This window comes from Tasmannia lanceolata, unplaced genomic scaffold (genome assembly GCF_043159265.1).
Source record: "Tasmannia lanceolata isolate RefF3 unplaced genomic scaffold, GAP_Taslan_0.1 ptg000003l, whole genome shotgun sequence".
NCBI lineage: Eukaryota > Viridiplantae > Streptophyta > Magnoliopsida > Canellales > Winteraceae > Tasmannia > Tasmannia lanceolata.
In genome coordinates, this window is record NW_027518680.1 from 32,686,069 (window position 1) to 32,696,626 (window position 10,558).

The window sequence follows — 10,558 nt, forward strand, 5'->3', positions numbered from 1 at the left end:
ATGATGGTGATGAAGATGGAGGATCGGAATGGTCGGAGAAGATGGCGAAGATGGAGATGAGGCGGCTGGTGAGGGGGTCGACCGACGGGACGGATCCGATCGGAGAAGATGATCGGATCCCCACCTCCCCTCTTTCTCTCTTCCTTTTGCTCTCTCTCTCCTCCTTTGTTTTTCTTGCCCTCTCCTCTCTGCTATCTTTGTCTTCTTCTTTTTTTTCTGAAAATGGGTTTGGGTTTCCACCGGGGTTAGAGATATGGGTTTTGAAGTGGTGGTAGTGGTGCCGATGATGGTGGTGGGAATTGAAGAGGGTAGGAATGGGATTTATTGAAGAAGAAGAAAAGGTGAAAATGGGGTTGATGGTGGAGGTAGACCGGAAATTAGGTTGGAGTGATGGAGATTGGGAGGTAGAGATGATGGGAAAGAAGACGATGTCTACTAATGGAGGTGGGTTTGGTAGGAATGGAAGTTAGAAATAAAAAATGGGTACAGGCAAGGGAGATTGATATGGGTTTTGAGATGGATTTCGTTTAGAGGTTGGGCTGTGAAAGTGAAGAGGGTTACCGGAGATGGAGGTGATGGAGTAAGGCTTGTAAAAGTAGGGACGATGATGGTGGATTGTAGTGGCTGAAGCTAGGTGATGGTAGCAGATGATGGAGTGGGGAAGATAGAAAAGGTGTAATGAAATGGGGTTTTGATATGGGTAAGAAGGATTTAATGGGGAGTGATTTGGAGGTGGTTGAAGATCGGCCGGATTCCGGTGAAGGATCCACCGAAGAAGATGGGTAGATGGAAATGGGTTTGCAGAGGGGGAGGAGGATGGTGAGAGTGGTGGTGGCTGCGAGGATGATGAGGCCGGAGATGGTGGTCGGAGGTGGCACAGCCGGAGTCGGCGGCTCCCTTTTTCTTCTCCCTCCCTCTCTCCTCTCTTCCAGAAAATGGAAACGGTGTAGGCTTTATAGTTAGGTTTTTTTTTTCTAGGTTGATCTTAGCCCTCCATCTCTCCCTGCTTTTCTTGCTGATGAAGAAAAGCCTTCTCCAAAACCCTAATCCTAGTTACCTTTTAAAGGGAAATGATAAATTGACACCCCCTTTAATTTCCTATAGACAGCCCTCCTCAAGTGTATTTATAATTAATCTTTTAATCTCAGGGGGGGGTGCCTGGGTAGAACAGACCCCTAAGAGAAATGATATATTTGACCCCATTTATTCCTTCGACAACCTTCTCTAATGTATCCTCTCTTCTTTAATTCACTTACAGGGCACTCCCTCTTGGAGGACTTAACCCCCTATCTGAATTTGCACTGCGACACTATCGAGGTTTGCTCACTAGGCGAATCAGCTCAGATCTTGACGAAAGTTCACAGGGACCTTGGTGGGACCCTAAGCCAGCCTAGGGTGTAATTTGGAGTCCAAACACACTGATTTGAAGAAGTTATTCAAAAACTAAGAAGGTGCAGGGAACGGTCAAAATGGGGTGTCTACAATAGCGGATGAGTGTACTAGTGGATGAGAGTTAAGAATCGGGTCGGAAGGTCTTAACTGGCAGTGAGCAACCCTTGGGTGCACAAATATCGTTCCGACGATAACTTTTGATCTGCTCGTCAGATCGTGGCGATTCTTATATTGATTCGGGGGTACTCGAGAAGACTCATCACGCTACGACGGCAATGGAGGTCATCCGGCTGCCCGACATGCTCGGATCGTCCACCCGATGTCATCTAGCATGAGTTTTTCGCACTTTCATATAAACAAACTTCGTACGACAATGTGAATGGAAACTCTTTATTACTTTGAGAATGGAGATGCATGTTGGGTGCGATCATACCAGCACAAATGCACTGGATCACATCAAAACTCCGAAGTTAGGCGTGCATGGGCGAGAGTAGTACTAGGATGGGTGACCTACTGGGAAGTCTTCGTGTTGCACCCCTGTCAGTTTTTTCGAACAATCTTTCGATTCTGGAACTTCGACGAGGATTGAAATGCACGTTTAGTGCTACACCTCTTAGGTTTCAGTTCGGATGTATTTATTTTCTTCCGGATGGTGAATTCAAATACGTCCGGTCTTTATTATGGCGGGGTGATAGTGTCGTTTGATTGGATAAACGGAATTCGTTCGGACATTTCATTCACCGTCAAAATATAGCGGGGGTTTGTTTAGATTCAGTGACGTACCGGCAATAGCGGATGAGTGTACTAGTTTATGCGAGTCAGGAATTTGGTCGGAAGGCGTTTACTGGCAGTGAGCAACCATTGGGTGCACAAATATCGTTCCGACGATAACTTTTGATCTGCCCGTCAGATCGGGGAGATTCTTATATTGATTCGGGGGTACTCTTGAAGATTCATCACGCTAAGAAGGCCCTCGCGGTCATCCGGCTTCCCGACATGCTCAGATCGTCCATCCAATGTCATCTAGCAGGAGTTTTTCGCACTTTCATTTAAACGGACTTCGTACGACAATGCGAATGGAAACTCTTTATTACTTTGAGAATGGAGAGGCATGCTGAGTACGATTATATCAGCACAAATGCGCTGGATCCCATCAGAACTACGATGTTAAGCGTGCTTGGGCGAGAGTAGTACTAGGATGGGTGACCTCCTTAGAAGTCCTCATGGTGCACCCCTGTCACTTTTTTCCGCTACCTACCACTTTTTTCGAACAATATTTCGGTTCTGGAACTTCGACGAGGATTGAAATGCACGTTTAGTGCGACGCCGCATAGGTTTCGGTTCGGATGTATATATTTTCTTCCGGATGGTGAATTCAAATACGTCCGGTGTTTATTATGGCGGGGTGATAGTGTCTTTTGATTGGATAAACGGAATTCGTTCTGACATTTCATTTGCGGTCAAAATATAGCGAGGGTTTGTTTAGATTCAGTGACGTACTGGCCATAGCAGATGAGTGTACTAGTGGATGCGAGTCAAGAATCTGGTCGGAAGGTGTTTACTGGAAGTGAGCAACCCTTGGGTGCACAAATATCGTTCCGACGATAACTTTTTATCCGCCCGTCAGATCGTGGCGATTCTTATATTGATTCGGGGGTACTCGAGAAGATTCGTCACGCTATGACAGGCTTGTGGGTTATCCGGCTGACCGACATGCTCGGATCATCCATCCGATGTCATCTAGCAGGAGTTTTTTCCGCTTTCATATAAACGGACTTCGTACGACAATGTGAATGGAAACTCTATTACTTTGAGAATGGAGAGGCATGCTGGGTGAGATCATACCAGCTCAAATGCACTGGATCACATCAGAACTCCGAAGTTAAGCGTGCATGGGGGAGAGTAGTACTAGGATGAGTGACCTCCTCGGAAGTCTTCGTTTTGCACCCCGGTCACTTTTTTCAAACAATCTTTCGGTTCTGGAACTTCGACGACGATTGAAATGTACATTTAGTTCGACACCTCTTAGGTTTCGGTTCGGATGTATTTATTTTCTTCTAGATGGTGAATTCAAATACGTCCGGTCATTATTATGGCTGGGTGATAGTGTCGTTTGATTGGATAAACGAAATTTGTTCTGACATTTCATTTGCGGTCAAAATATAGCGGGCGTTTATTTAGATTCAGTGATGTACCGGCAATAGCGGATGAGTGTACTAGTGGATGCGATTCAAGAATCAGGTCGGAAGGTGTTTACTGGCCGTGAGCAACCCTTGTGTGCACAAATATCGTTCCGACGATAACTTTTGATCCGCCCGTTAGATCGTGGGGATTCTTATATTGATTCGGGGGTACACGAGAAGACTCATCACGCTATGACGGCCTTAGCGGTCATCCGGCTTTCCAACATGCTCGGATCGTCCATCCGATGTCATCAATTAGGAGTTTTTCGCACTTTTATTTAAACGTACTTCGTACGACAATGCGAATGGAAACTCTTTATTACTTTGAGAATGGAGAGGCATGCTGGGAGTGATCATATCAGCACAAATGCACTGGATCCCATCAGAACTACGAAGTTAAGCGTGCTTGGGCGAGAGTAGTACTAGAATGGGTGACCTACTTGGAAGTCCTTGTGGTGCACCCCTGCCACTTTTTTCCGCTATCTACCACTTTTTTCGAACAATCTTTCGGTTCTGCAACTTTGACGAGGATTGAAATGCATGTTTAGTACGACGCCGCGTAGGTTTCGGTTCGGATGTATTTATTTTCTTCCGGATGGTGAATTCAAATACGTCCGGTCTTTATTATGGCGGGGTGATAGTGTCTTTTGATTGAATAAACGGAATTCGTTCTGACATTTCATTTGCGGTCAAAATATAGCGGGGGTTTGTTTAGATTCAGTGACGTACCGCCCATAGCGGATGAGTGTACTAGTGGATGCGAGTCAGGAGTCTGGTCAGAAGGTGTTTACTAGAAGTGAGCAACCCTTGGGTGCACAAATATCGTTCCGACGATAACTTTTGATCCGCCCGTCAGATCGTGGCGAATCTTATATTGATTCGAGGGTACTCGAGAAGATTCATCACGCTATGAGGGCCTTGGCGGTCATTCGGCTGCCCGACATGCTCAGATCGTCCATCCGATGTAATCTAGCAGGAGTTTTTCGCACTTTCATATAAACGGATTTCGTACGACAATGTTAATGGAAGCTCTTTATTACTTTGAGGATGGAGAGGCATGCTGGGTGCGATCATACTAGCCTAAATGCACTGGATCACATCAGAACTCCGAAGTTAAGCGTGCATGGGCGAGAGTAGTACTAGGATGGGTGACCTCCTGGGAAGTCCTCGTGTTGCAGCCCGGTCACTTTTTTCGCAACATCTTTCGGTTCTAGAACTTCGACGAGGATTGAAATGCACGTTTAGTGCGACACCTCTTAGGTTTCGGTTCGGATGTATTTATTTTCTTCTGGATGGTGAATTCAAATACGTCCGGTCTTTATTATGGCGAGGTGATAGTGTCGTTTGATTGGATAAACGGAATTCGTTCTGATATTTTATTTGCGGTCAAAATATAGCGGGGGTTTGTTTAGATTCAGTGACGTACCGGCAATAGCGGATGAGTCTACTAGTGGATGCGATTCAGGAATCGGGTCGGAAGGTGTTTACTGGACGTGAGCAACCCTTGGGTGTACAAATATCGTTGCAACGATAACTTTTGATCCGTCCGTCAGATCGGGGCGATTCTTATATTGATTCGGGGGTACACGAGAAGATTTGTCAGGCTATGGTGGCCCTGACGGTCACTCGGCTTCCCGACATGCTCGGATCGTCCATTCGATGTCATCTAGCAGGAGTTTTTCGCACTTTCATTTAAACGGACTTCGTACTACAATGCGAATGGAAACTCTTTATTATTTTGTGAATGGAGAGGCATGCTGCGTGCGATCATATCAGCACAAATGCACTGGATCCCATCAGAACTACGAAGTTAAGCGTGCTTGGGCGAGAGTAGTACTAGAATGGGTGACCTCCTTGGAAGTCCTCGTGTTGCACCCCTGTCAATTTTTTCCGCTATCTACCACTTTTTTCGAACAATCTTTCGGTTCTAGAACTTCGACGAGGATTGAAATGCACGTTTAGTGCAACGCCGCTTAGGTTTCGGTTCGGCTGTATTTATTTTCTTTCGGATGGTGAATTCCAATACGTCCGGTCTTTGTTATGATGGGGTGATAGTGTCTTTTGATTGGATAAACGGAATTCGTTCTGAAATTTTATTTGCTGTCAAAATATAGCGGGGGTTTGTTTAGATTCAGTGACGTACTGTGGGACCCGATCCCGAGAGAGGGTCGCAGCGCGCGAGGCGCTACACTCTCTCTTGGTCTCTCGTACCCACGCGAATGGCGTGTGCTTTTTATCATTGATTTTAATTACCCAACTAAGCAGGCAACAACCAAGCCATAGGGTGCAAACAAACGTTTAAACCAGTACCCATATGGGCAGGGGTAAGCCGCCGAGCCTAGCCAGGTGTGATTTAATTCATCTTTTCCGTGACTTGGGATCACTAAGGCAATCTGAATTCTACGCAAAAGTGAGTGACAGAGTCGCCACATAGTTGAGGGATCTAGGACCCATAATTGACCAGAAATCTAGACTCGTTACCTGGTTACGAGAATGGAAGGTATGGGGAGTTACCACCACATGCACTATTCTTGCCCGATAATCGGTCTTCAATTCCAAAAGGTAACTCTTTTGAATTTCTTTTAAATGGCTCATTTAACTCTATATTAATGTGCGAACTACATGACATGCATCCTAAGATCTAATTTCAGTGTAATTCCTAAATGTCACTCTTGATTTTCTTAATTTGTTTGAATTCCATCTAAATGAAAGTTCTCCTAAAATTCTAATTTCATGGAAAGTCCTAAGTGATTTAATTACTTTTAATTTAAGGATTAATGTACAAAACCCTACCACTTATGTGTGGAGCCGACTCGGGCTTGGTATGCCACTCAAGTATCCAAGTTGCCTACATATCCCAGCCTCACTGGAATCAGAGTCGATCGTAGTTCGGTGCACCTAAACTAAGCTACTTATGCCTAACTCATCTAGGATACCGATCTAGACTGGATTGACTGTTTTAACAATTTAAGAGAAATTATTTAGTTCAAGTTGAAGATTTTATTATCCTAGGACTTCATCTAAGATGCTATATGGTCCTATCTTAGTGCAAGACATCCCTTTGACTAATGCAGGTGAACCTACATCCTAGGTAACTAGGCTTGTCCTACGGGAAAAATGGGTGACTAATGTAAGTAGATCTATTGGCACGGTTGCTATCCATAGCAAACGACCGTGATAAGGCTGGACTCCTAACTCTAGGACTCCCTAAAACCTAGGACACAACGAGACGTAAGTGTTCCTAAAGGGCCCTAAAGGTTCCTACGAAAGGAGACCGTAATCCAACGGCTCCTAAGATGCGGATCGAGTTAATTCGATTTGTTAAACTTAATGATTTTCGATTTTTGAGGATTTTCTATTCCTAAACATCTAAGGAATATCAAAGCTCTATGGTTCGCAAGTTTCGGCCTCGAATCGTAACCATGGAACGGAATCGTGCTCTCAACACTTGTATAATTTAGCACGTAAATTATAGTCTCTTATTGCCTGGGATATTTATCAGGATTTCCGTGGACAGTGGACCTCGGAGCCAATATCATACTATAATTTGCGCACTCCAATTATGCAGGATTAATCGCAATTAGTATACGATTACGGTTGGGATCTCGGCAGTTAGACTATCGCGATATAGCGAATTTACAATGGAGATCTATGAACCCTAAGGTTTCTGTTTCAAACAAGTTAGGGATTAAATTCATGATGTAAAGTTAAGATTTTTTTGAGGTTTTTACTGACTTTTGTGTTGATTTACTATTAAATTATGATTTATTAACATTAAGACCAGATTGCTAGGATTACACAGAAACCCTAAGCAATCAAACCCCAGATCAGCTGAAACTTTTCCAGTAACAAGATATGGATGATTGTGGCTTACTGAAAAAATTTCATGAATTATCATTAAGATGTGATATCAATTTTCAATTTTCCAAAATTTAAATCAGATTATAGATTAACACAGCAACTTATAGCATATCAATTTCAAATTAATCCAAATTTCAAAGAATAGAGATCTAGATTATTATAGCTTATCGGAAAACATATATGAATTTTCATTAAGATTTGATATCAATTTCCAATTTCTCAAAATTCAAATCAGTTCATAGATTAACACAATAACTTATAGCATATCAATTTCAAATTAATCCAAACTTTCACAGAATAAAGATAATCATGAGATTAGACTACGGTACGAATTTCATGGACTTTTATTACAATTTGATGTCAATTGAAATTCACACAAAAATCGGATGAAACCAAAGAATTACTTAAAAAGCAAACCTAATAGTATCCTAAAATCAAATAAAAAATTCAAGTAGATATATAATAGATTATAAAATTTTCAATCAAAATTTCAAAACTTAAAAATTAAATCTCCTCCATAAAATCGATTTTTAAATAGAAAAGGGGAATTTGTTTCCTAGGAATTGAAACCCATTTATTAAAATAAATTACAAAACCATATTAAAACTTTGCAAAACCAATTGAAAATTTTTATCTACCATTCCAGTAACCAAAGTTACTGGTTTGTAAAGAAAATTTTTAAAAATTTACTAATTTAATACGAAAACGAATTACGGCACGTAAAACGAAGAAGCGATTAGAAAACAAAAAATAAAAAAACCTTTTTTCGAAAAAATAATTTCATGAGAAATTCAATTTATTATTGAACATTAATTCTGGAGAGTTTCATCAAATTGTAAAACATTCTGATATTTATTAAAAATTGCCGAAATTTAAAATAATTTAAAACCGGATTAAACAAATTCAAAAAAATCCGAAAATTTTTGGGTGTTCTGGAAATCAAAACATTGGTTTGGAAACAAGATTTCACAAATTTTCGACATGATTTGATATACTTTTGGATTCGTTCATCAAGAAAAATGTTTGAAAAATAGAATGAAAATTAAAACGGCGAAACCGCGATTGGAAATTAAGTTTCCAGTAGTGTTTTATTTTATATAAAACCCAAAAAATATCAGTTTTTAAAGAAACTCACATTTTCTAACACTTGATTTGATAATCCGATTTAAATCCATATTGAATAAAAATGAAAGAAAATCATTATTAAATGGAGGAAATTTAATTTTTTGGTGAAATTTTAAATTTTGAAAACTTATAATCTATATTATAACATACTGGAATTTCAAGGAGAAATTCATTGATTTGATCTATCAAAAGTAAAACCCTAGCATGTTTTTCTACTTTTGATATTATAAAGATAAAGATCCTACCATTGATCGCGCCCGCCTCTAGGGTGCGTAGATCCGAGGTATACGCTTTGTCGCACCCTTTTATATGATGAAGAAGACCTAAAAAACACTCCAAAGATCCTTGATGTGTGATTTGTTGAAGGAGAAAAGGGATTTTAAGAATCCCTTTTGTGAAAAACCCTTGAGAGATATGAACACACTTTAAGAGAGTAGGTTTTTTTTTTTTTTTGGGAGGAGAGAGAGAAGGGACGAATTTGGATTTTTTTCCATCTTTTCTAGGATTGTTTGCTTTGATTTTTATACAAAAAAAGCTAGGGTTAAGAGAGAAATAGTAATTTCCAATGTGAGAGCTCCCTTTTTAGCTTGTTTCCAATTTTTCCCTCTTGGTTTCTTTCCTTTTTGCTTCCAAATTGGATTTGATTCCAATCTTAATTTCTTGTCAATTGAAGACATGCTATTCTCATTCCACATTGCTTCTTTGGAAGAAAACTTTTTTAAGCAATCATTCATCTTTTCCTTCTTTCCTTCTTTTCATTTTTTATTCTTTTTATTTTTCTTTTAACAAATATGATGTCACCATTGTGACATCATCAAGGTTGGGTGTTCAACTCATGTGGGCCACCCACCATGGTGGTTGACCGATATGGGTGAACCCGCATGAGCTCCATCTTTGCGGGCTTTAGCCCAATAGGCCATTTCACACGGGTTTTGGGTTTTTCCGTAAAAAATTAATAAAATCTTTCTAAATTCAACATTCTATATATGGACCCAACCCATTTGACATTTATGGTGCATCCCTCACACATGATCGGACCATCTTTTTTGGAAAATAACTTTTCGGACCAAGATGCCCATATTTGACTGTTAGACATCCAAATGCGACCAAAATACCCTCAGATTGATTCACCCCTAAAGGGAAAAATTAAAAATGGAAAGTCTTTGTGGTCAAACTTCAAAAATAGAAACTTTTAAAATTGGGTCCTTTTGGTGAGCAATATTAAACAGGATTATTTGGTATCCCCTGAAAATACCCAAAATGCCCTCAACACTTAGAATTTCCAAATTAAGTGAAACTCCTGAGAAATTCTAAATTTAGCAGGTTTTTCAAAATTCAAGAAATCATTCATAATCTCTCAGACATATTTCGGGAATCAAAAGAATTACACAGAAAAAGACCAAATTACCCCGAGGTGCTAGAATTTGGCGAGACTAGGGAAAACCCTGAGAAATTCTAAAAATAGCAGATTTTTGAAAATTTATGAACGGACTGAAGATTTCTTAGACACAACTTAGGGACCAAATATGATATGTTTGGAAATGTCTAAAATACCCCCGAAGTGCAAGACTAAGAGAAAATCTTGAGAGATCTAAATTTAGAAGGTTTCCCAAATCTTACGAAATTACTCCTAATCCATCAGCCGTACCCTCGAGATGGTTTTGGACATATGAGAAATGATTGAAATATTCATAAGATGATGAATATGTGGAAGCCCCATGAGTTTTCAAAAATAGCAGCTTTTTCAAAATTTGTAAAATCACTCAAGATTTCTCAAATATAACTCGGGGGTCAAACGAGACAGATCGGGAATGACCAAAATACCCCTGCAGTGCAAAATAGGCAAAAATGAGGGAAACCCTGAAAATTCTAAAAATAACAGGTTTTTTTCATTTGCTTGGAAACTTGAACTTTCATCTTCCAGAGGCCAAAGGAACCCCCTAGAGACCTTCAGGATCGCGAATCAACTTCAAAACTCCCATAATGAAATAAAATCT

The 10,558-nt window shown here is 40.4% G+C and overlaps 4 non-coding genes and 2 pseudogenes across 4 annotated transcripts; all 6 read left to right on the top strand.

Annotated features, from left to right (window-relative positions):
• Positions 1 to 1,811: 1,811 nt before the first annotated feature.
• Positions 1,812 to 1,930, top strand: LOC143875281 (5S ribosomal RNA). The gene has a single exon (XR_013249938.1). It is a non-coding gene; the product is annotated as a 5S ribosomal RNA (ribosomal RNA).
• A 578-nt stretch (positions 1,931 to 2,508) lies between these two features.
• Positions 2,509 to 2,627, top strand: LOC143870124 (5S ribosomal RNA; annotated as a pseudogene).
• A 596-nt stretch (positions 2,628 to 3,223) lies between these two features.
• LOC143870110 (5S ribosomal RNA) lies at positions 3,224 to 3,342 on the top strand (annotated as a pseudogene).
• A 578-nt stretch (positions 3,343 to 3,920) lies between these two features.
• On the top strand, positions 3,921 to 4,039 carry LOC143875397 (5S ribosomal RNA). Its single transcript, XR_013250043.1, has one exon. It is a non-coding gene; the product is annotated as a 5S ribosomal RNA (ribosomal RNA).
• A 598-nt stretch (positions 4,040 to 4,637) lies between these two features.
• On the top strand, positions 4,638 to 4,756 carry LOC143875193 (5S ribosomal RNA). Its single transcript, XR_013249851.1, has one exon. It is a non-coding gene; the product is annotated as a 5S ribosomal RNA (ribosomal RNA).
• A 578-nt stretch (positions 4,757 to 5,334) lies between these two features.
• Positions 5,335 to 5,453, top strand: LOC143875208 (5S ribosomal RNA). Its single transcript, XR_013249865.1, has one exon. It is a non-coding gene; the product is annotated as a 5S ribosomal RNA (ribosomal RNA).
• Positions 5,454 to 10,558: the final 5,105 nt, after the last annotated feature.